The 26,278-nt window shown below is 36.9% G+C and overlaps 1 long non-coding RNA gene across 1 annotated transcript; it reads left to right on the top strand.

Moving 5' to 3' along the window:
* Positions 1 to 2,603: 2,603 nt before the first annotated feature.
* LOC311297387 lies at positions 2,604 to 25,711 on the top strand. Its single transcript, XR_014628808.1, has 4 exons — positions 2,604 to 2,878; positions 4,464 to 4,550; positions 7,609 to 7,704; positions 24,258 to 25,711. It is a non-coding gene; the product is annotated as an uncharacterized lncRNA (long non-coding RNA).
* Positions 25,712 to 26,278: the final 567 nt, after the last annotated feature.

Raw genomic sequence — 26,278 nt, 5'->3', positions numbered from 1 at the left:
AAATCTCAGGTAAGGATCTGGAGAATTGCATACTGTCACGGTTTTGGGTTTGTTCTGGTCATGTTTCTGTAGGCTTGTTCGACTTGAACCGGCGCTGCGGCACAGACCGATCGGTTTATGACATCAAAGTACCGCGAGAGCAATTCAAAAGCATAAGGAGCCGTCTACTTTCTATTCGCTCTCGCGGTACTTTGATGTCATTCACCGATCGGTCTGTGCAGCGCCGGTTCAAGTCGAACAAGCCTTGTGTCTTGTCATGCTTCATGTCTGTCATGTGATTCCCTGTTTGTCATGTGATCCTGCCATGTGTCTTGTCATTGGTTAATTGTCTGATCATTGTTCACAGGTGCCCCTTGTCTTGTCTTTAGTCTGTGTATTTAAGTCCTCATGTTTGTCATGTGTCTTTGTCTAGTATTTTTTCTGTAAACGCTGTTGTGAAAGTTGTTGTTCATGTCTTTATCTTGAGATGCCATCATGCCATCGTTTCATGTTTGGTTTTGTTCTGTTTGTTAATAAACTGCACTTGGCTTCTTTACAACTTGCCTCCAGTGGATACCCTTTACACATGCTTTTATGTATTTTTGTTTTATTTACTCTGGCACTTTATGCCCAGGTATTGCCTGGCACTATTAAGAGGGACACATTTCATCTACACTGTCTCCTCTTTACTGGTTACCATTCCAGTTTAGAGTTAAGGTCTTGTGTTGCAGGGATGACATATTTTTGTAAGACAACCTGGAAGTTTGGATCACCCTGGTTTCCACAAGAAAAATCCATTTTTTTATCATTTCACTTTTGGATTATTGTAGAACAAAAAGTGTATGATTCTGAAGCCTAAATACAATTGACAGAAGTAAAACGGTAAATGTAAGCTATAAACACACTACAGCACGGTCACGTGATTTCTGACAACTCTTTCCAAGCATTTTTTCCCTGAAAGTTTGAGTTAGAATAGCTTGCAAGATCATGATCTGAAGACAATGAGGCTGTAAAACCGGACGAGTGAGTAAATGAGTTTACAAGTTTGGCTGATGACTTTACATTTAATGTTGAAAACTTGCCTTAGGACATTTTTATACAGCTTCTTTTGTTTTATGCTTTATGTCTATCTTATGTTATTGTGCACAAATTTTGTAAGCACCTTTTATTTTTGTGTATTAAAATCTTATGTAATGAGATCTGTAAAAATGTATACTTCCGAAACTGAGCATAATCAGGGGAAATTGTGGTTTGATTTGCAGCTCAATGTGGGTAACGAAACACCCACACAGTATTTTGTTTGGTTCAGCAACTTATTTCTTCCTTTGTTGAATGGCGGTTGAAACTGCGAAGAACTTCCGTTTGAATAAAATTGAAATGAAAGACGTTCATCTCATAACAGCCACACTAATTTAACTCTATAGTCATCAAAACTTCCAGGAGTACATTTGAAATACTGTGGAAGCCATGATACATGGAGGATTGTCAAAGGATGTATTTCATTGATAATTCAAGGCCTGAAAGTCATGAGACCAAAACGTTGCTAATAAATACTTTTTGATACTTTTTGCAAGTATTGCTATAGGGTGCAGGATTTCCTTTTGTTTTTTAGATTCATAATTCAAGGGGAATTCCAAATATCCTGCATGTTGTTGATTCACTCAGGAGCTCTCAGTATGAGTTCATTCAGCTTTTGTGGTTTTGTTGTTATGCAATAGTGATGTTAGAAACTGCTGTCATTCTGACACGTTACATCCACTTAGGTCCATTCAATATTCATAACAGATTGAAACGATTATTTTATGATCTCTATGATCTGCTGAGGAAAAGATTAGCCTAAGATATGAAGCTCTTAAAAAACGTTGCAAATTATGGATTGTGTATTTGTATTCGCATACTGTTTTCCTAGATTCATGCATTAATTTATGGTCGTTTAACATTTATGTCTGTTTATTTTATACTCACTTAAAAATGTTGGGTTAAAAATAACCCAACTATGGGTTGGAATAGCACCTTCTCAACTGTGGGTTATTTTAACCCAATGCATTGGGTTAAACTTTAGTTGGGTTAAAATAACCCAACAGTTCAGTTAAATATTTATTTTTATTTATGACCTTATTTTAATAAATAAAATACACATTGTTTTCAAATACAGATTCGAGACAGTTTCTGGTCTCATTGACTTCCATAGTAGGAAAAAAATATATACTATGGAAGTGAATGGTACCAGAAACTGTCTGGTTACTGACATTCTTCTAAATATCTTCCTCTCTGTTCAGCAGAAGAAAGAAATTCATACAGGTTTGAAACAACATGAGGGTGAGTATATGATGACAGAATTTTCATTTTAAAGTGGAGTATCCCTTTAACAGTAATAAAACTACAAATACATGTTGACCACACTGGACCTAATGATGATGATGATCAAAGATCTTAATGAGGCAGGAACTCCTCCGGAGGTATTAACGTTTGCAGGCTACAACAACTCCCAAAATGGGTGTAGAAGTCTTGAAATAGTTTATGTCATAGACGTAAAACATTTTTCAAAACACAACCATTGCTTGAAATAAAGTCTTCTGTTCAACAGGCAGGGGGCGCGATGCTCCACATCCCTCTCAACCAAAAGACAACCAAAGAAGAACGACGCCCAAACATGAGCGGGAAAAACCGTTTCTCAGCAAAATGCAACGTGGTCATCACTCTCTCCAGGACTTATTAAAACAACGAGATTTAACTATTATAATGGCGCTCTTGGTAAAAACACCGAAGAAAAGAAGATGCCGAGTAAGGCCATTTAATTCTGCTGATACTTTCACAAAAAGAAGAGAAGAAAATGAGTGGAGTTCATTCATTTCCTTAATGCAACAGCTGGCAGAAGTGAGAAGGGGAAATTAAAAAGGTAACTTAAACATTTCTTTAACATAATTAAGTTTTTCCATTATTGTATTTGTACAATTAAAAAGACATACAGACACTTGTTGAAATTGAAGATTAGCAGAAATGTAGGGAATCACTTGTTTGTGATTATATATATATATATATATATATATATATATATATATATATATATATATATATAAGTATTAACAATGTGTTCTTTAATAATGTAAATATATTTTATTTACATTACGCTATTATAGTGTTTCTCAATGGGACTTGTATTGGCAGCCTATGTAACTTTTTGGACGTTGATTGTTACATAAATTTAGAATAAATGTTGCGCAATCGCATATTCGTTAGATCTCGGAAGAGAAACAGGCAACTTGAAGAAACAAGTGTAATGTAAGTTAAGCATTTTTCCTAAATGAAAATATAAATACAGCTAAACTGTAATCTGCAGCAACATATCTTTTCCCCACCAATATATGCTTTAACGTAAATATTTGCCGTGGTAACGAACGTTATTCTGGCCAGTGAAAACATTTCTGCATAAAACGCATTTAGTCATTTCAGATTTTTGATTGGTTCTATGTATGAAAAAGTCATCTCCGATTGGTCAATGAGAAATGTTTGGCTTGATTCGGAATAGGGCGCTATTTCTGTTATGTCTTTATATGTTAGAAATGGTAAGGAGTAACGTTAACGTTAGTAGGTGTACGTGTGTCAAAACACTCGTGCAAGTTTTTTATTTATTTATTTATTTTTTACTGTTGATGCTCGTGGTTGCCATGTACATTCAAATTCCCCAAACAGCGCGCGCGCCTGGAAATGGAAAACTGCGAGCACTGACGCATTAGTGGGGTAGGGGGTCGAGCCTGGTGAAGACAGAAACACGGGGAGGAAGGAAAAACAGCCATGCCGAATAATAATGACATTTTGCAGGGCATAACTCAATTTAATAAAAAGTGAGGAACTGGCAACCTAAGAAGTGACTCATGAACGATAAGAACTACTGCTAAACCAACATTTAACCCTCTCCATTCGAACTTGACGCGCGATCAAGCTTCCCGCACGCACGCACGCTGCCGGGAGAAGTTTGCTTGGACCTGTCGCCATTGTAAATTAACTTTATAAAGGACACATTAACACAACGATCGCTTCACCAAGTACTAATAGTATGGAAACCAACACTAGTAGAGGTGAGAAATGCGTTGTTTTACTGTAGCGCTCTTATGATGAAACAGCGGCGCGCGCTCTCATCTTCCAACCTGCTGTTAACATGCTCAAAGATTCTTCTCCGATATTGCTTGGATCAAATTATCGTCCTCTATAACCATTTCGGAGTTGATGTTGTGATTTCACAGTTGATTTTGCGATTTCAAACTATTAAAAGCAACATAAACATCGAAATAGAAGTGACTTGAGGACATTATCGAACATCTCGAGTTGTCTGCCAAAACACGACGACGTTTTCGTGATGGATTCCGGTCAAAAGAAGTTATTATAACCTAGTTTAAGTCTAGTTTGTGGTTTAATCTGTTTTCGAGATGTTTATTAACAATCAGTGGTCAGTGCTCAGATATAATTATCTTATCTTATCGCAGGTGGTGTGTTTGAGTGTGTGTGGGGGCCTCTGCGGAGAGTCTGGAGGAGGCTGCTGTGCTGCTGTGGCCATGATGTGGGCTCTGTGGGTGTGTATCTGAAGGATTTCTACAGTACCTTTAGGAAACACTTCATACTAATGTTATATAGCCTAATGCTGAATAGATCAGCAGTGCATGAATGATAATGACAAAAAATAATGTATATGATAATGTAAGTAATCATTTGAATATGTTAATATTTAATGTATGGTATAGTATAAAGTGTTATATATTCAGATCTCACTTTCTAAGTGTCTTTAACTACTATGTACTAACATTTTAATGAATCATTTGATACAATGCCCTTTTTTTGGGTAAACTTTAGGTTGGCCACTGGTGAAGGGTAGGATGATTATCTCCCTGAAAGAAATGTTTCAGTGTCTAGACTTCCTAATGGCCTGTACTACCAACTTTTGAATAGTAGAATTAGTCGTATTTTGTTACTACTTTTACTTTTAAAAACCAATGCAAAGCAATGGATTAATAATGTATAGAGGAATGATTTGCCATCGGATGTTACATATTTTTTTAACAAGTAAAATGAGGTTTAAAAATTCTTTAATCAAATGGCACAATATATAGTAAATTTTGGGTTTGTTTTATTGGCTTGACTTTTTATTGTTGTTGATTTAATGTAGTTTTGTGTTTTTACTTGTCGGAGGGAGAGTAGGGGAGGTAACTTGTTTTTACCCCAGGAAGAGTAGGGGATCCAAATAAACGTATTTTTTACATTATACTTGTATTTAAAAAATACCTGCATGTAATTAAAGCTGTAATTAATTTCTGTAATTACATCTATAATTACACTGTCGACCTTCTCTTCCCCCTTAACCCCTCCTTAAACCTAACCATACCACCAAACCTGTCCCTAACCTTACCCGCTCACTAGCCTAGCAGCGTTTTGCAAAACAACATGAACAAACACATTGTTCCTAACATTTTTTTTATGCAAGTGCATAGTAGTTAAAGACACCTAAAATACAGTGTGAACCTTATTCAATTCATTAAACACCATGAAAAACTGGCGCAAAAAGCAGAGGTGGACGAAGTACACAACTTTCTTTCTTGAGTGAAAGTATAGATACTACTGGTCAAATATTACTCTGTTACAAGTAAAAGTTGTAAAGACCTATTTTTACTTAGCCTAAGTAAAAGTACAGAAGTATCAAAAGTAAAAAGTAAATGTCAATGCATTGTTTTATTATTGTTGCATTGTTGTATGTAATACTTAAAGTACCGTATGCCTCTGAATCTACGTCTGCCTACCCTCATATCAATATCAAATTTATTTCTAGAACACAGTTCCAGTAGTGGGATTGAATGTGAGATTGAATAAGTGCACTCAATAATGTCCACAATGGTTTCGGACACCCAAATGTCTGTTCCCTCAAATATTGCCCTATTTAAAGTTTTTTGGCTTTTAGTATGAATATGTTAGCCTTACTGTTATCTATAAGCTAGTGTGCTCCAAAAAAGTGACAAAAGTCGCATTTAGAAGACCAAACCCAACGTTGAAAATGAAAATCAGGTTTATGTCAGAATCCAATGTCAGATTGACGTTGATCTCGACTTTTATTTTCAACCAAAATGCAATCCCTGCAACCAAAATCATCCACTGACTGATGTTACTTTCTACTCAAGGACCTTGACAGAATTGTAGTGGAGTAGGGCTGCAACTAACGATTATTTTGATAATCGATTAATCGGACGATTATTTTTTCGATTAATCGATTAATCGGATAGCCTAGGTTTTTTTTAATTCAATTTGATTTTTGTTTATAACTAAATAAAACCCTAAATCAGGGTATTTATGTGTAAAAGTGTACTTTAAAAAGTGCAAAAGCCACACATTGAGTTTTACTAATATAATCTTAAATTTTTACATTTTAAACCCCAAACACAAAAGTTTGTCCAGTTTTTAAACAGTAAAACTTCTTTAAATATCCAAAATATATAGGCTATATAAAAAAAAATATATATATTGAGTTGCGCTGCTCATATAAACTTCACATTATGAAATTAGGACACAAACATGTTTTAGATATTTTTAGATATTAAGCAGCAGATTTTGAATTCCAATGTAGAATGCGATCTGTTATTTCTTGATAACAGACCGCTGCGAAGTATAACACACCAGAAAAACAGAGCGTTGCTATGGACACAGGAGTCTAACCGTAGAGACGGAACGGACTATTTTCTTTAGCGGAAGCAATACAATCATTTTTAAATCAAGAAACTCCTTTTTAAATCAATATTTTGTGTAAAATTATTGATTTATTTGGTGGGTAGCCATGTAATAAGCGGGATTATCCCTTACATAGTAGACAAATGCTATAAAAAGAGAGCGGAATGGAGGTAACGTTACGCAGCTGACAACAGGCTTGATTAAAAGTACAGGAAAAATTATGTATTACTGCACAAGCATTCGCTGAAAACCACTGACTACAGTGACTAAAAAACAATATTTTACTGCTGCTGTTATTAACTGCCTTTATATTTAGTGCTTCACTTTGTAAACACCATTTAATTTAACTTATTTCTGCGGTAGCGCTATTTTAATCCATCACTTATGTTGCGAGCGAACTGATTGCGCAACCTGATGCTCGATACAAAATAGATCTAGTGTGACTGTCCCGAAGTTAGTAAACAAAGCTGTTTACACAGTAGCATTGAATTAAACTAGACTATACCATTTTCACATCTTCATATAATGAGAATACAGTTTTTGCTTGCCGTGCTGATGTTTCTCTCCGATTACTCTCTGCCATTTCGCGTGACTGCGTTGTCATGAAAGTGACGTCATCAGTAACGCTCCACCTTGACGTGAGCAGACCAACTAATCGACAATGACATTCGTTGACAACGATTTTCATAATCGATTATTATCGATTTTATCGATTAGTTGTTGCAGCCCTATAGTGGAGTAAAAAGTACAATATTTGTCTTTCAAATGTAGTGAAGTTAAAGTAAAAAGTTTGCTGAAAAAAATAATACTCAAGTAAAGTACAGATACTCAAAAAGTGTACTTAAGTACAGTACTCGAGTAAATGTACTTTGTTACTGTCCACCTCTGGCAAAAAGTAATTGATATGTAATGTTTTACCAGAAATAAAAGTTTCAGTGGAAGAAACTACACCACTGTTCAATGGCCAAAGCTCCGTCCGTCCATGGTGAAGATCCTGAAGTTGTTTTCTTCACAGAGGTGAGACAAATTAATTGTGACCTAGTCTGGCTTTTTATGCAGAATTGGGGTAATGTGAATGTATCTGTTAGAACAGTCACAGTGCTTCTCTCAAACCTGTCCTGGGAACCCCCTATCAGATATCTTCCTCCTCTAACACACATGATTCAGGTCATCCCTATAGCAGAGGCTATAAGACTGGAATTGGGTGTGTCAAGTCAAGTCAAGTCAAGTCAAGTCAAGTCAAGTCAAGTCAAGTCAAGTCAAGTCAAGTCAAGTCAAGTCAAGTCAAGTCAAGTCAAGTCAAGTCAAGTCAAGTCAAGTCTATTTATATAGCGCTTTTCACAATACAGGTTGTATCAAAGCAGCTTCACAGTATTAAATTAAAATAATACATCAATGTTTGTTTCTAGTGGAAAACGTCCACGTTTGGTAATGCTGATCAATAGTATTGTTGATTGATTAATTAAATTAAATGTCCCCAAATATCCCCATATGGGTGTGTCTGATGGAGACATAGGGAAAAGTTCCCTGCAAAAAAAGTTTGAGAAGCAGTGAAGGGCTGTAACTAGTATTACTAGTAACTAGTATTATTTTTTTACTATTAAATTATTAAATTGCTAATAATTTCCTGATCAGTCGATTAATCCTTTAGTTAACCAACCATAACGGCATTAATCTTTCCACATTTTATTCAAACATTATCTCATAAAATACAAATTTAAAATTAAGTGCCAAGAATTAAAAAGCTTCTGTCAGTAATACAAATGTCCATGATGACTGCATTCACAGTCACTGTTTGTGATTGACAGGTGTGAGTCTTGAAATATTTAGTTCATTCAGCAGATTAAAGCTGCAGTCTATAACTTTTTTTGGGGGGTTAAAAATGATCCCAAACAAATTTGAGCAAGTACATTAACAGCCAGTGTTCAAAACTATCTTCTTGCCTTAGCTCGATTCAAAACGGTAAGCTTCTAATAATGTTTTTAATTCCAGTGGTACTGGTGGATTTCCGCAGGAAATTCGAGCACGTCTTTGCGTCATTACGTCACATACAGATGTGACGTAGATTAATATGTACAGACACATAAAGAAGGTGTCTCGGCTATATTGCGTGTGAGGATGTTGGAGGTGGAGATTTATAGCCTTTTCTCACAGCACTTGATATAATTAAACTTAAAGGATTAGTTCTCCCCAAAATGAAAATTTCCTAATAATTTACTCACCCCAAAGCCATCCAAGATATCCATATCTTTCTTTCCTCAGTGGGAGAGAAATAGTTTTTTGAGGAAAACATTTCTGGATTTTTCCTCTAACAATAGACTTCATTGGTTACCATTGTTTTTAAGTCCAAATCAATGCAGTTTCAAAAGTCTTAATCAATGCAGTTTCAAAAGTCTTTGAAGTGTTTAAACGGGCTGTACGCGATCACAGCTGAAGAAGAGGTTGTTATCTAGCGAAACGATAGGTCTTTTAAAAAAATATATATAATATTTTTATAGACTTTTTACCTTCAAAAGTTCGGATTGAGCTGATCAACAAACGGACAGGGAACTACGTCATCACGTTGAAAGATCACGCCGGCGCCGGCAATAATATTTGAACTACTATTCATATTCATCAGAATGTTATTCATATAATATTCATATTCATATTCACTGGATACTATATATATATATATATATATATATATATATATATATATATATATATATATATATATATATATATATATATAATAGCAAACAATACTATTTGAACTATCCTCCTACGTACGGTCGCATTGTAAACAGTGGGGTGGTACTTCTGCCGGCGCCCCGGCGTGACGTAGTTAGTTCCCTGTCCGTTTGTTGATCAGCTCAATCTGAACTATTGAAGGTAAAAAGTCTATAAATGGGCAATTCCATGCAAAGGTCATCTTTACCATGAAAAAATAAAGTTTTAACCAAAAGAACAAAACCCTTTTTAAGTTGTCCATTTAGGTCTGTTATATACTGTATTAATGTGCTTTAACAAAAATTTTAAGAAAATTGCCTTGTTTATCCACCAGATATGAGGTGAGCAACAATGCTTAAATTACATTTTCAACCAGCCGTATTTCATGCTTTCAAAAAAAGGTATAAAAGACCCCCCTTTTTTAAACTTTATTTTAACAGTAAGCATTTTGCAGAAAGATGGAGGCATGCCTGAGAAATAAATATACTAATTTGGTCATAACAGCACTGCCTGTTGAATTTATAAGGGCTATAATAAAGAGGTCTTGACGCTTCAGTGCACTGTCACGTCCATAACGTTTTAAAGGTTTAGTTTATTTATATGACAATTATAAATGCAAATAACTTGAAACTTTATTTACAAAGCTAAATTATGTTTATGCTTATTAGGATCGACAATTCATCTCACTACTTTGCTCTGAACAACCATAATATTGCGTTACGGACGCTTCATATTAAATCATGCATATGACTATTGTGATCTGTTTCAAGACAGAAATGATTTTGGCCAAAAACGTAGGCTACATGATTGCTAGTGACTCACATCTACGGACAATAATGTCCATCGGTTCACCTGACTGTGGAGGAAACCTGTGATTTGAACTCCTATATGACAAACATTAATTGTTAATGTATTTTAATCTTGACTGTCTTCTGTAATAGTCTGTGCTTTAATATTCCATCTGTGTGTTTGTAGTAGCCTATTCACGTCCTAGTCGAGAGGCGTCCTGCAATTGCGCGAGGAACCTGATTGGTGTAGGCGCGAAACAGGCGCCCTCTAATTCGCTCGCGCTTCCTGTCATTCAAGCTCAGGTTTTGACAGCTCGAAGATAGCGTTATCTTAAAGCTAAACGCCTACCACAACGACAGATGGATAAAATGGTAAGATGATACTAAAAACACAATCAGGGAAAATATATTGAATAAATTGAATAAAAATCTAGTTATATTAATGTCATATCAAATAGCCTTGCCACCTCAGAGTCATCACCTCAGATAAGATACTATGACAATATAACAACCTACTTTATAGCAGGCTATATATGTATGTGTGTGTGTGTGTGTGTGTGTGTGTGTGTGTGTGTGTGTGTGTGTGTGTGTGTGTGTAAAAATGTTTGATTTTCCAAACAGGAAATGTATTTCAGACGCGTCACATCCATAACATTGGTTTTTCCTCATAATACACTTCATAAAAATATATATATATTTTAAACATTGATATTTTTATGTTCAGCTAAGATCATGTGGATAGCAATATTTATACATTGGACTTAAAAATTCACAGACTTTAAAGGAAATCAAACAGTATACCAAAAACTCAGTCATTTCCCGTCACATCCATAACGCATGCATAGTTTCCTTTTTTGGTGGTGCTTAAATATATTTTAGAAAAACCTATTTTGCCTGTCAATTCCCCAGATTGGGTGCTCTGAGAAAATGCATTTCCAATTTAAATATTGTAAGAAGTTTTTTTTTTTCTGAGACATTTCACCTGTCATTATGAGTGCAAATGTCACATCCATAACACTGGAATTGGAATTGAATTAATTAAATTAAATTAAATTATATATATATTTTTTAAATGACCTATCGTTTCGCTAGATAACAACCTCTTCTTCAGCTGTGATCGCGTACAGCCCGTTTAAACACTTCAAAGACTTTTGAAACTGCATTGATTTGGACTTAAAAACGATGGTAACCAATGAAGTCCATTGTTAGAGGAAAAATCCAGAAATGTTTTCCTCAAAAAACATAATTTCTCTCCCACTGAGGAAAGAAAGATATGGATATCTTAGATGGCTTTGGGGTGAGTAAATAATTAGGAAATTTTCATTTTGGGGAGAACTAATCCTTTAACAATTTGATGGCAGATCCAGAAAGGTTCAAACGACAATCACCAGTGACAACCGGAGATTCACCCGTTGTAAAATGCAATAGACTTCGGAGTGGCTACAGAAAAATGTCACATTTCTGCTTACTAAATTATCTTTATATAGGCTAGCCTATCTACAGGGGCATTTGGTGTGAAGTTGGGGGTATTGGTACAGTTTTAACTTCCTCAATTGACGAATTCATAATGCGGTGATTTCCCGCTCCCCTTTACTTCATATAGAGAGATGTGTGTCGCAATCTGTGCACTGCTGTCTCTCCCTGGCTTCCTCAACGCAGCAGTTGACCGTGGCATCAAGGCCATCAGAAAAGCTTCCCCTTAAACTGGGGATCAACAAAGCTTGTCAAGTCCATCACCACCTTTGAATCAGCAGTAGGGCTGTAACGATACGCGATATAAAACCAAAATCGCGATATAAAACCGGAATCGCGACACACCCCTCCCAATTCCCAGGGTTATCCTTCCCGTCCAGATATAATGCTACCACATCTTCAAATTATCATTAGTATTTTTTGAAGTTAACATTATAAAATACGTAGACCTACACCACAAAACTTTTTGAGGATAAATTATTCAAAATTGGGGAATTCCAGCGTAATGGACTTGACATTTGCAGTCAAAACTTGAAATATAAATTCTCAGAAAATGCATTTAATACCAATATATTGAAACTTCTGTTTTCATTATCCCTGAATAAAGGAGTCTAGACATTAGAAGAATATAAGTCTACACATGCATTTTATATTTAAAATGAGGGAAATACACATGCGTTACGGACATGACGCAAAAATCTTTATCTTTTAAGTGGCAAAATAATTTTTTGTAATTCTGTGAATTACACTGCGCAAACCAAAAGTAATACTATTACCCACCCTGAAGAAGGGTTGGTTCTCCACAGAACATAATATTTTTATTTTATTTTTCGTGTTCACATTTATGAGGAAAAAATAATGTTACGGACGTGCCCGCTCTGAAAGCGGCACTAAAAGACTGCTTTAAAACTTTCACAGAGGCCTTTCTTCAAAGTGAATTTCGTTTTGTATTAATTGTATGTTAATTTTAATCAATGTTTCATCAACCAATTGCCTGGATTTAATAAATAAGAACAAGAAGAGTAGTACTAAGACCAACCTTATGTCAAAATGATTTATGGCTTTGACCTTCCGGTATAGGGTTCAGGGATTAACCCTTGACCTTCCTACATCATGTGATCATGTGGTTTTGACAGTTAGTTTGACCTATTGACTCTCCCTATTATATTTCATAGTTTTGACAGTTTGACCTTTTAACCATGCTAGTCCTCGATCATGTAGTTTTGACAGATGGTTTTGATGAATGGTTTAATGTTTGAAGACAGTGTCAAGAAGGGTTATATAGGATGTGTGTCACAGGAGCGCATTGGGGGTGCTCGGGCCCTGTGATTAAACAACGTCACACAAAAACATCATAACAACATTTAGAGAGTTGAAGAAGCTCCTACCATGCAGCCATTTTGTGACCCCATTTTCTTTTTCTTCAGCTCTCTAAACATGTAAGATGATTTTTATTTTATCTAAACATTGCACATTTTGTGAGCCCGTTTCATACATTGCATTGTTTCTTCATCTCTCTAAACATGTCAGATGATTTTTATCTAAGCCCCTTCAGTAGATTTTTAGTAAGATATTTATTTGGAAGGATATGATGTTTTTGTGTGACGTTTAATCACAGTCCCCAAGCACCCCAATGCGCTCCTGTGACACACATCCTATATAACCCTTCTTGACGCTGTCTTCAAACATTAAACCATTCATCTAAACCATCTGTCAAATCTACATGATCGAGGACTATCATGGTTAAAAGGTCAAACTAACTGTCAAAACTATGAAATATAATAGGGAGAGTCAATAGGTCAAACTAACTGTCAAAACCACATGATGTAGGAAGGTCAAGGGTTAATCCCTGACCTCTATACCGGAAGGTCAAAGCCATAAATCATTTTGACATAAGGTGGGTCTTAGTACTACTAAGAAGTAAATATAGCAGACAATAGATAATCACGACATGTGCGAACTGGAGCTCGTCTCATAAATGAACCGAAGCTCGGCATACTTGCCTCACAGACCTGAGAAATATATCTATTGTCAACAGAAAGCTTGAAATCTCTACTTTTAAACAGAACAATTCAAAACGAAACAAAACTATGTAGTCCATATTAGGGATGTCAATTTTCACAAATTCCCATGATCGATCGTCATTTCAATTTACGATCAATTCATCGATTAATCATTAGCCTTAATACTGCAATTTGCGTCCACTGCAGTGGCATGTAGCCAACAGCATGACAGGGTCTGCAAATGCAGCTCAAAACGCTATGTTCCTCACCAAATGAATGAGGTGGGTTTTTAAGGCGAGACATGGCAGGCAAAAACATTTTTTTTTTTTTTTTACTGGTCAATTTTGAGATTTTTGGATATTTGTCTTCAATAACATGTCTTCTTTCAGACTTGTGGTGAAAAAGTCCGAAATGCGCATTTAGGTCTTTATTTTACTTCACTTTGTATGTTCGCGTCTGTAGATTTCTCATAAATTCAACAAAAGTTGTCGTTGTAAATCATCCCGCCGCTCCGCGATCTCTGTCTGCTCTCTGTCATCACAGGCACTGCTGGAAAGCTCTCTCTCTCCTGTACAATGCTGTTGGATCCAAATATGGTCATTTACTTTTTATCAGCAACCAATCGTGAAAGTAAAAGGGCTGAATGCGCAATCTCATTGGCTGATGATAAATCTTTAAAGCCCGTTTTCTCAAAATGACTTTTCTCTCATACTCCAAGTCCGAAATCTCCACTTCAGTAGCACCTATATACACCATACTTTCCAGTCTTGTACCTAGTTATATTATGAAGACATTTACAGAGGGATTTGTAAATATATTATTCCTAGCCTGATTTATATAACATTTTATTCCAAAAAACATGGCGAAAATAATTTTTTTAAGGCTATTGACAGTATTTTCTAATTTACAGGATAACAAAAGTAGATATCCATAAATCCCTCTGTCATTTTTTCCCCATCTAATATGTGAACACAATGAAAAAATAATTTTTAACCTGGCTTTATCCAATACTCAGATTTCGTTTTTTTTTAAATATATGCAAATTAGTGCATATTTAATTTAATTTAAACATTAAATTACAGAAAACTTGTAATACATTTTTTTTTCTCATCTTAATGTAGGTAATCAACTGGGAAAGTTTCTTGGTGATATCTGCTAGTTAAATTTTTTTTTTTTCCTATTCACCTGAAGTGTCTCGCCTTAAAGGGTTACTTCAGGATTTAGCATTAAGCTTTGTATTAGTAGAAAACATGTAGTATTTTCGAATTACCATGCTTTCCACCCTCATATCCCCCTGAGACAAGAGATTTATGTATTTTTTGTCTGGAAAAAATCCTCCGATGACGCAAAAATCGTCATTTTGCGTCATCGGAGGATTTTCTGGCCAGAGGCTAAAGACTACAGGCAGTAGATGGCGTTGTTCCGCATGTTTTCAGCCCGCCCATAGGAGGTGGGATTTCACTCACAGAATGTACACAGTGTCAGCCGTCTTTCTTTGGAAGCTAAGCTAGCAGGCTCTTGTTCTGTGGAGAAAGCTGAATAGTAGGAGAAAGCTGAGTAAGTAACCATCCTCCTTTTCCCGGACTTGTCCGGCGGGCGAGATCGTTCAAAATGTCCGGGATTCAGCTTTTGCTTTCTGCGGTCGCCATTCATTGTTTACATGCACACCTTTCAATCTAACTGAATTCATTCCGATTGGTGAATTTGAATGTAGTGTTTACATGAACGTTAAACAAGTGATCGTTTGATGTGCGTTTTACCATTGCTAAGAAAAATTCCCGCTCCTCCGTGAGAGATGCGAGACGCGGCGCGTCTCAGTAATCATGCCACCGGCCTCGCGCTGTTCTCCCGCGGCCGTCAGCCTCGTCCTGCTCGCCACAGTAAACATGATGAATGGCGACTGTAGAACGCAAAAGCCGAATCCCGGACATTTTGGACGATCTCTAAATCCCTCGCAAACTCATCACGTAGGCTAGCTTTGTTGTTTTCATCTGCACACTCTTACCGGTAGGCGTGGCCTGCTAAGGCAGCGAAGCAAGTGCATTCTGGGAGTTGTTGTCTTTCATCCACATAAGCCAAAAATACATTTTCTGGCTTTTCTCAGTCTAGAAAGCTCCAAATTCAAAGATTTCTTCACATTTCTTCTACTTAAATGACCTATTTTAAATACACATTCATCTTCCCAGAGGTGAAGTATCCCTTTAATATAAATAAAGGGCTAGTAGGATTGTAAAATGTTTCGATGTGATTGATCATTTAATTAAATGACTTATTTAATAATCAAATATAACGACTAATACAACCAGCGCCGCCTCAGAAGCATGCTTGTTAGAATGTGCACGCTCTTCCTGGGACAACGCGTTGAAAACGGTAGCTAAACCCAATGAATTCACAACGATTTAATAAGTGTTCTCATGTTATGTAATATGACCCAATCATAGTCATTATTAGTAGTGCATTGCTGATTGAGCTGCGTGCTGAATGAATACCGGTATAATGGAGCACTTTGCTAGCGTGTTATTTAACTCAAAGAAACGCATCCTATTTGAGATTAATCGGATATGTACAAAATAAACATAATATTATAAATTATATCTGCACAAAATGACGCAAATGCACAAGTGAACTTGAACTAAGTTACGTGTGTGCCATTCAGAATGTGTTGTGGACGCGCTCTTCCTGGAGCAACGCGATGAAACAGTAACTAAATCCAAATAATTCACAATTATGTTTTATTACAGTATTGTTCTCTTTATAATGTTATATAATGTGACAATCCCAATCATAGTCATTATTATTTATGCATAGCCATTTGAGCTGCGCGCTGAAGCTGATCACGCTTTACTACAGCGTTAAAGGGATACTCCACTTTTTTGGGAAATAGGCTCATTTTACAACTCCCCCAGAGTTAAACAGTTGAGTTTTACCATTTTCGAAACCATTCAGCCGAACTCTGGGTCTGGTGGTACCACTTTTAGCATAGCTTAGCATAGATCATTGACTCGGACAAGACCATTAGCATCTCTCTCAAAAAAATGACCAATTTTGTGGTTAGTACGACAGTAGTACTGTAATTCAACTTATTTTTTTCTGGATAACAAAGCCAGTAGGTAATATAGTTGTTAATATAGCTAGCTAAACGTTTATAAACAGCAAGTTTACTCGCACTGTGTGGAAATGTACGATTGTGTTGCGTTCCTTTTTTAATTTAAAATCAAATTAATTATTCTGCCAAACTTCCAGTATTAATTACAGAACTTACTTTTAGCTGAGTATTGTATTTTTGTTGTTAAAATACGAGACGCAAACTTTAGCGTAGCTATTGGAGAGTTTAGGTTAACTCTTAAACTACGTGGAAGCAAGCTACATGCTGCAGCAAATGGAAATAAGTTAACGTAATTTTGCCATCCTGTCTTTCAAATAGTTGTTTTTATGTGGTATTTAACATGAGAAATAAAGTGTCTTACCTTTATCTCCCTGAATTGCACTTGATGGTTGTCGCGAAGATGAGCGAACATGTTAGACGTGTTCCCGTGTTTCGCAGCCACTTTATCCGTCTTCGAACAGCAATCCCTCTTTTTTTTTTTCTTGGAACCCCAAATATTTCCAAACCTCAGACTTTAGCCTTTTAGAAGGGGGATAAATCGTCGGCAGCGTTACTCCTTCCGCCATGCTGTTTCTCCATGTGAGGATTGTTTACACTAGAGTGCGTGTGCTTCTACATGTGGGGATTGTTTACATCAGAGTGCGCACGCGTGTTTTGCGCAGCATATACACAGTGTTTTTTAAAGCGGTTGATGTAAAATAAGCTAATGCGAGTTCTAAAAATCTAAATTAGGATCTATTACATTTACATTTTTACATTTATTCATTTAGCTGACGCTTTTATCCAAAGCGACTTACAATTGCTATATATGTCAGAGGTCGCACGCCTCTGGAGCAACTAGGGGTTAAGTGTCTTGCTCAGGGACACATTGGTGTCTCACAGTGGATTCGAACCCGGGTCTCTCACACCAAAGGCATGTGTCTTATCCATTGCGCCACATCACCCCATCACCCCTATTATTATTCACAGTATTTTGAAGGGCCCATCTTGAATATTCATTACCGCGATTTATCTCATTACCGCGATTTATCTCATTACCGAATACAGGCACATGTCTAGCTGTAACATTGACAAATCAGTATTGTTGATTATTTCTCTATTGTAATAAAGATTATTATTAACCGTTGAGTAATAGAATGCATAAGAACTAGTGTTTTTTAATTTCTCACGCTTTTTCTGTGATTTAATTGCAATTTAAAAACATTAAAGTTAATATATTTTTTATATGTAATTTCACAGTTAATCTCTTAATTAATTTAGAAACAACAAAAAGACTATGTTTTGAATATTTGTTTAATGGCATCTTTTTATTTTTGAATGAAGGTCAGTTTCACTGATGTCGATACTGCTATTGATGTCTCCATGAAATAGATTATTTTATTTTAAACAATTACAGCCATTCATCATTACACTATAATTGAAAGCTATCAACTTTAACATGTATTAGGCTTTAAAAAATACAATGACTCTTAATTTAAGTGAACTTAAAACAATCTTCATAAATCCATTATAAAAAATGTAATATATACCTGTGCCCTTTCTACCTGTCAGGTAGGAAATATACAGAAATTGAATAAAGTTATCAAACAGTCTGCACTCGTTTTAGGGAAACACCATTTGATAAATCTCCATTAATTTTAATTCTTGCTGTAGGTGCAAGAATTAAAATGTATAGGGATTTTAGACAATTGATAACCCGGCAATTAAAACCGAATCGTTTTAGAGACATATGTAGAAACTCCTATCTCACAGAATCGAATGCCTTTTCTGCATCAAGGCTGAGGACGACAGATTCTGTGGGTTTCATATGATTTATGATTTTAAACGCTCTTCGTATGTTGTCATGCGTTGTTCTATTTTTAACAAATCCTGTCTGATCTGTGTCTATCAAATCTGGTAATATGTTTTCAAAACGTTTGGCTGAATATTCTATAATCTATGTTCAATACTGATACAGGTCTATAAGAGCTACATTCAGTTGCATCCTTCCCTGGTTTAAGTATTACAGAGATAAGGGCTTGATTCCAAGATATTGGTATTTCTCCGCCTTCCAAAACCTGATTAAAACAACTTTTCAAATTCGGTACTATCATTTGCTTGAAACACTTGGTACCATTCCGATGGAAACCCATCAGGACCTGGCACTTTATTCCCCTTTAGATTTGATATCGCTTTTCCTATTTCTTCCTCTGTTATTTGCTGTGTAAGTTTTTTATTTTGTTCTGTGCCTATAGACGGTAAATCCAATGAGTCCAAGAAACTTTCCACTATATTTATGTCTACCGCTGGAGGCTGGGAGTATAAATTTGAATAGTAAGATACAAAAGACTCTTGTATATCTTCTAGATTATATCGTACCTCATTAGTCTGCAGATTTTTTTATCTTATGTATGTAACGACTAGCTTCTTGCTTGCGTGCTCTCCACTCAAGTAATCTCCTGGCTTTAGGTCCATTCTCATAATAGGTTTGTTTGATAAATTTTGCTTTTTTGGTCACTTGATTTTCATAAAGTTCATTTAAAGTCTTTCGGGCCAAATTTAATTGTTCTAAACTATCTGCATTATTATTTCTTTGATACTCCTCCTCCAAAAGCTTAAGTTCCCTAGTCTTATCAACAATTCTATTCTCTTTTTCTTTTTCCTATTTGATGACCACATTATCAACTTACCTCTGAGAACCGCTTTAGCGGCATCCCATATTACACTTGGTGAAATATTTTCCTTATTATTGTGATACATGTAATCTTCAAACTCCTTCTGAATGTATTGTTGAAATGCTGTCTCGTTAAGAAAACTAGAGTTTAACCTTTCTTTTGGTTTAATATCTAAATGTATTAAGTAAACCCCTGCGTGATCCGAGATGTCTCTAACTCCTATTTTACAATCAATAATCCTATGTCTGTCAGAATTGAGCATGAAAAAATAATCTAGTCTAGAAAAATTAGAATGAGTGGGAAAAAAATGTATAAACCTTTTCATGTGGATGTATGTCTCTCCAAACGTCTATCATGCCTAGCTCTTTCATTATTTTTTTAATATGTAGTGCCTCTGATTGGATCTTTTTCATCTTAGATGAGGAGTCCAGTGAAGGATGCAAGTGAATATTCCAGTCCCCCCCGCATATCACCACCCCAGACATTTCCATACATAAGTCAAAAACTTTCTTAGTAAATTGCTTATTATGCCCAGGAGGTCTATAGATGTTCACCAATGTAACCTCCTTATGATCAATGAAACCTTTTACTAAAATATATCGTCCATCAGCATCTGCCACCTGTGAGGTAAACTGAAAATTTACATGATTTGAAATGAGTATTGAAACTCCCCTTGCATTGCCATGTTTAAACGAAGAATAGTACGAATTTTTAAACCTTTTAAGTTTTTCATGCTCGGTATCTGAAAGGTGCGTTCCTTGCAAAAATATGACATCTTGCTTTTCTCTCTTCATTCTTAGCTATGACTTTACCCCTTTTTACAGGATTGTGCAAGCCATTTACATTAAGAGTAATAAAGTTATATTTCTGTCTAGTCATTTTATTTTTTAGGGAACGTTATTATTATTATTGAACCGCTTGAATGGCTAAGAAAAAAAGTATAAAATGTCGGTCTATCTAAAACAAAACATAAAGAACAAATGAACAGGAACAAAATCGACTTCCAAAGGTGAAGTGCCATAATCACTTCTAAGCTGAAAGTGGAATCCTCTGAAACCAAAGGAGTCCCTCTCAATGCGAGTCGTATCCTCTGACTTAACTCAGAGCAGCTCGCGTGGTAGAGAAAAACAAGCATGCGTTTCCCAGCGGCAAGGTCCAGATTACACTTAGTTAAAGGGACTGTGTGTAGGAATTTCTCCCATCTAGTGGTGAAATTGTATTTTGCATTCAAATGAATAATGCTCTCCAGCGCCTCACTTTTTTCAAATGCGCGTTGCATCTACGGTAGCCGTTATGTACTAAAAAGCTATGACAGGATGTCTTATAATAGCACTTCGAGTTTTTCTTCGGGTGAACAGGTTTGTTATTTAAAACAAACTGAAACTTGAAACAACAAAAAAAATAATGTTACAGTCTGAATTACTGACTGTGAAAAACATTAACTATGGTAATTAGTAGTAATGCCTTCTTTACTCGTTATATTTTTTGAAGTACGTGCATTGTTAGATATCATCATCTTCATCATCAGAGCCTTCTCTAACATTACTTTACTCAATAGCTGCTATTCATCAAAGAGCCTGTTTAACTTTTAACTATAAATGTTCTATTGTCTATATAATAAAGTACACAACCAAGCAATGAAAAAAAAGCTTGTAATTAAGACCGTAACATTGACTTGCCTGTCGAGAAGAAAGCAGGCAACTTCAGGGTCTCTTTTGAAAGCTTTCTCCTGCATTAGCTATCCCGACATTAACCCTTGTTTTTGTAATCTCCGGTCACGTTTCCTTTTACGGCCTATTTTGGACTTTTGCGACGACGAGGACTCATCCTGTGACTCAGCATGCGTATGAATGAACGGTGTATAAATAACCGTGCAGTGCAGCCTTTTAAATTTGCCGCGGCAGTGACAAGCGCCTCTCAACTGCTCTGCTCCTCCGCTTCTGCTGGCTTCAGTCACGTGATGCTGGTTCTGAACAAAAACGCATTGGCCTAGTACTTTTTGTCCCTCTCTGCTATTATAGTTTTTCAAGATGGCGGAACTACATGGAAGCCTCCGTGGACCTACCCGTCCCATGTATATAAAGATAATAAATTCTTCGTTTACGAGGATTAGTCTGATCTTTGGCATAGGTATTTGTACACCATTGAGGGCATATTTATAAATAAAAATATTGATTTTAGATAATAAAATACCTAAAAAGCTACACATAGTCCCTTTAAGGAAAGCTGTTAAGAAAAATCTCACCGGTGAACAGCTTGATATTGACCTTAGCTAGTGGCGTCTACGCTGCGGCGAAATTCTTTTAATTTTTCTTGAATGTCTTTAATCCTCTCCCGTTGACGTTGCAAGGTACCCGCATTTTGCTACGTAGATTTCACCATCCTTGGTCCAGAAGGGTCCTTGTATTTAGTCACTTGGTTGAAAGTTTCGGTATTAACTCCTCTTCCCTTCAGGTCATTCGCGGCTTCTTGAAGATCTATGTAAATCACTGTACCGGTTTGGAAATTAACACGGAGTCGCGCTGGGTGTAACGTCTGGCAGCGACGTTTTTTTTTCTTTAAGAGCTCTTCTAATGGGTGCATAGGCCTTCCTCTTTGCCAAATTGTCACTGGTGTAGTCTTGTTCGAAGAAAATGCGCTTCCCTTTGTACTGAATATCTTTCTTCTTCCAAGCAGATTGAAGCACACATTCTTGACTTGAAACTCTAGAAAGCATAGGACGATTGATCTCGGGTTAGCCCCATGAGGATGTTTAGCAGCTAGTGATGATGACACCTTTGTATTCCGAGAAGTGTGTCAGGAAGAGCTAGCTCTGCTTTGATAAATCTCTCCACAAAACCCTTTATATCGTCTCCTTCGGCCTCCTCTTCTATGCCGTAGATCCGTAAATTGTATCTACGTGAGCGTGCCTCTAGGTCTTCAAGCCGTGTCTGGAGTTGTTCCTGTAGTCCAAGTGAGTGGGATAGCATATCTCTTGCATCCGTGCTAAAGGCCTCCATTTCAGTGATTCTATCCTCAGTCGCCTCCACTCTAGTCGTTACGTCTTTTATGTCGGTATCAATAGCGCTCAGTTTGATGTTCATTTCTCCTCTAAAATCACCAAGCTCTCTTTTGAGTTGGCCCGTTGCTTCGCTGAGCTCTTTAGAGATGTCCGTGTGTATTTGTTTTATTTCGGCGATGATGCTAACCTTTATAGCCTCCATGTTATCGGCGCTTGTTAGTTTGTCAGCGCACGAGGTGCTATCCTCGCTGTCACTCGGTGATAAAACGTTCTCTTCTGAATTAACCGGAGTCTTTCCTTTGTTTCTTGACTTCCGTCCCCCTGGCATTATCTCTAGTAACTTTTATATCATTAAAATAGGATTCAGCCCCGCCGGGAGCTTTAGAATTATGCGACCACTCGCCTTTCCGCCATTACCGGAAGCCTACACTGCAGGTCTTGATGCCCAATTCTAATTTGTTGCCTATATCTGATTTTGTTCGACCGTCCATTTACACGTTCTTTCAATTGTGACCCATATCTGATTCATGCGTTTACACTTGCCATACTATCTGAAACATCGTGCATGCTTAAAGGAGGTACTTGCACAGATGGACGAACGCAAAATATGCTTGATGTTCGCTTTGCGATATAGCCTATGCGAAGTTCGCCAAACATCCCCTTGATTTTGAGGCGGAGGAGGACAAAAAGGGCCATCATCATTGTGCACATGCTTCAGTTATTGTGTGCGAGAGAGTTCTCAGGACTGGTGGGAACATATTGTGGCGGGCTTTAACGAGGAGCAGTGGGTCATTTAGGATGATCAAGCCAACCTTTAATATGTTGTCAACGTTTGTCCATTCCATTCCTCGGGCCATCCATCCCTTTGCAGATGCGTGTCGGGGTTGTTCTCGTCATTAAACTGCGCAGACGGTGCCTAATGCCTCAGAAAATCCCATCAGCCTTTTTACATGAGTCGCACTGGCACATATCTGATTTATACCTGATTTATTTCCACATATGAATGAGGCCTAAAACTGATCTCGAAATATCTGAATGCATGTATTTTTTTCCTGTTTACACGGTCATAAAACACATCTGATCTGTGTCACATATGAGCAAAAAATCGGAATTGGGTCACGTTTCACTGACAGTGTAAACGAGGCCATAGACTGGAGATTCTCAAGACTCTTGTCTTATCGCGCTTGAATGGTTTAAAAGCATTTTCATGAATAAAAGCGTGATTCATATATTGTAACACTAGCTAAAGAATGATGGAAATAACAGATTCTGCATTAATTGCGTTAAATCTTTTTTACACGTTAAACTGGGAAAAGTTTATCGTATGCTTTAACGTGTTAAGTTTGATAGCCCTAATAAAACCGTTTGTGGAAAAAAAAGCTAAGAACTGTTTCTGAATTAGTTTATAGCTGTTTCCGCATAAGAAAATGCAAGAATTCACATGGATTGGTTTAGTAACTTGAAAAAGGTTATTCAAACTTGGGAATAAATTATACTGTATATAGAACGTGAGTAAAGACGGTTCACTATAACTGAAGTTGTGCACTCTCTCAAAAATTGTCTACACTGCAAAATCAGCACTTTGTTGATTATGACAAGAGAATTTGCAAGAGTGCAGAATTCAGTCAGTGATCGTGTGCACCGAACCAAACAAAGCTCAACAGAAATGTGTATGATTTAGTTATAATGCTCAATGCTGCAAAAAACATGTAAAAAGAAATCTAATGCAATGTGAGCAAATATTAATATAATGCCTTGAATTTGGGGGTATTTTTTCCCCCAAATCCCCTTTGATTTGATTGCTCATGATCTCTTCACCTGTTTTCTATATAGATGATCCTTTTTGATGAATTGATGACCAGTAAAACTGCAGAATTCTTGGACGAACCTTTGAAGCCAAGTTTAAAGACTCAGAAGATGGATCTACTTCCCCTCAAATCTGCTCGACATGTCCGTCCCACCGACATACTGACAGAATGTGATGTGTATTGGTCAAGGAACTTTATTACTACTGTGCACTCAGGAGAACACGCCATGCAGTGACTGACCTTTCACTTCGACCCTCAGGACAGCACGATCCTCACTTTGGCCAAACTGACAAAGGATCACCTTGAATGTCCAGAACACTTGTATGAGCCAAGAGGGAGTTTGATCTAGTGCACGAAACAGACCTACGTTGGTTTAGGTCAATGCAATCTGGCATTAGATCGACAGCTGCTCAACTTGAAGAGAACAAAGCACTTTACCTGTGAAGTGTCCTTAAGATATAGACAGATAGATGCATAAAACATTTTTAGAAAACGTGCACCAGCTGATATCTTGCTTTGTGTGCTCTCAGGTGAGATTCCCCTCTAGGCCCTGTTTACAGCTGGTATTAAAGGGCACCTATTCTGCTAAATTGTGCAAAATGTTTGAGCATAAATGTGTTGGCAGTGTGTGTACACAACCACCCTATAATGATACGAATCCACCAAGTGCTTTTTTTTATTTATTTTTTTATCCACATAAATCAGAAGCACTCTATCAGAACAAGCCGTTTTCAGAATCTGGACAATGTGACGTATTTCTGCACAAACCCCTCCCACGACTGTTGACGGACACTGCCGTATTAGCGTAGACCCGCCCTGAGTGAGCTGTACACAGACGCCGGAGCAGCTGTAGGCAAGAATGTCTCGTAAGCAACTAAGGTTTTTTGTTGTTGGATGTAAGAGTGAACATAGAAGTTATCGCTGTGTGTGTTAGAAATCTGGAAAGATGAGAGAACATTGTTCTTGGTACGTTTTTCATCTTCAAACCAAATTTGGGTCTTCAGCCGACAAAGTTAAAATCCCGTCTGTCTATAGTGTGCTTCCCATAATATTTATGCATTAGGCCAGTAGGCGGAGAGTAGCCGGTCTTTTGTGGCTGTTCGACCACACGAGTGTTTACACTGCGAAAACAATCAGGCCAAATGCGTTTAACTACCTCTGGAAGTGGTCGAAAGTGGACAAAATAAGTTTTAGACCCCGTTGACACCTTATTCAGTGTCGTCCACTTGTTATCCGATTGACCAAAACGCATCTTAATACCAGGTGTAAAAAGAGCCCTAGAGAGCGAGCCTGAGCAAAAGCCCTTAATGGATGTTTTATGCAAATCATTCCCTGCATGTACACATTCCCCCATTTAGAAAAATAAACATTCTCCACGTGAATCTCTTAAAGGGATAATTCTCTCATTTACCCTTTTTGTGTGTGTGTGTGGAACATTTAAATATTTAACCATTTTGGTTAACATTCACTTTCACAGTAAGTCACCAAACAAGGTTTTTACCAAACATATGCCTGGTTTTAAATGGCAAAACAGAGGAAGAGTTAATGTTTTTCAAAATATCTTTTATGTTAATACAGAAGAAAGTCATACAGGTTTGTAATGACATGCAGGTTGAGTATGGGACATCATTGGCTGAACTGTCCATTTAAGCAGAGGGTGGTCACTCAAAGCATGACCGTTCACAGGATGTGGAAATATCCATCTTCTGAAACTTGAGATCTAAAATAATGCCTCTAGTAGGATTTTAGGTGAATTCCCTAAACACTGGAAGTTGCCTCTAGCAATATATAATAATATGATTTCCTCAAGAGTGTTGCAACAATCACTAGCTCTCGTTACTCGAGTATTTAAAGCAGGCTTGCGGGTTAGTGTTTGTCCTGACACGAAGTTTTGATTTCTCACAAAGTGCCCACACTGAAAGTTAGTAACAAAGCTGTTACACATCAACTGAGCAACATCACCAGCTAACAGTGATGACAGGTAACGAGTTTTGTTGATTCATCTCCAAAATGTGACAGGCAGAGTAATGTTGTGAAACTCAACTT

The sequence above is a fragment of the Rutilus rutilus genome (genome assembly GCF_951802725.1).
Source record: "Rutilus rutilus genome assembly, chromosome: 1".
Classification (NCBI taxonomy): domain Eukaryota; kingdom Metazoa; phylum Chordata; class Actinopteri; order Cypriniformes; family Leuciscidae; genus Rutilus; species Rutilus rutilus.
This window is presented reverse-complemented; position numbering and strand designations above follow the sequence as displayed.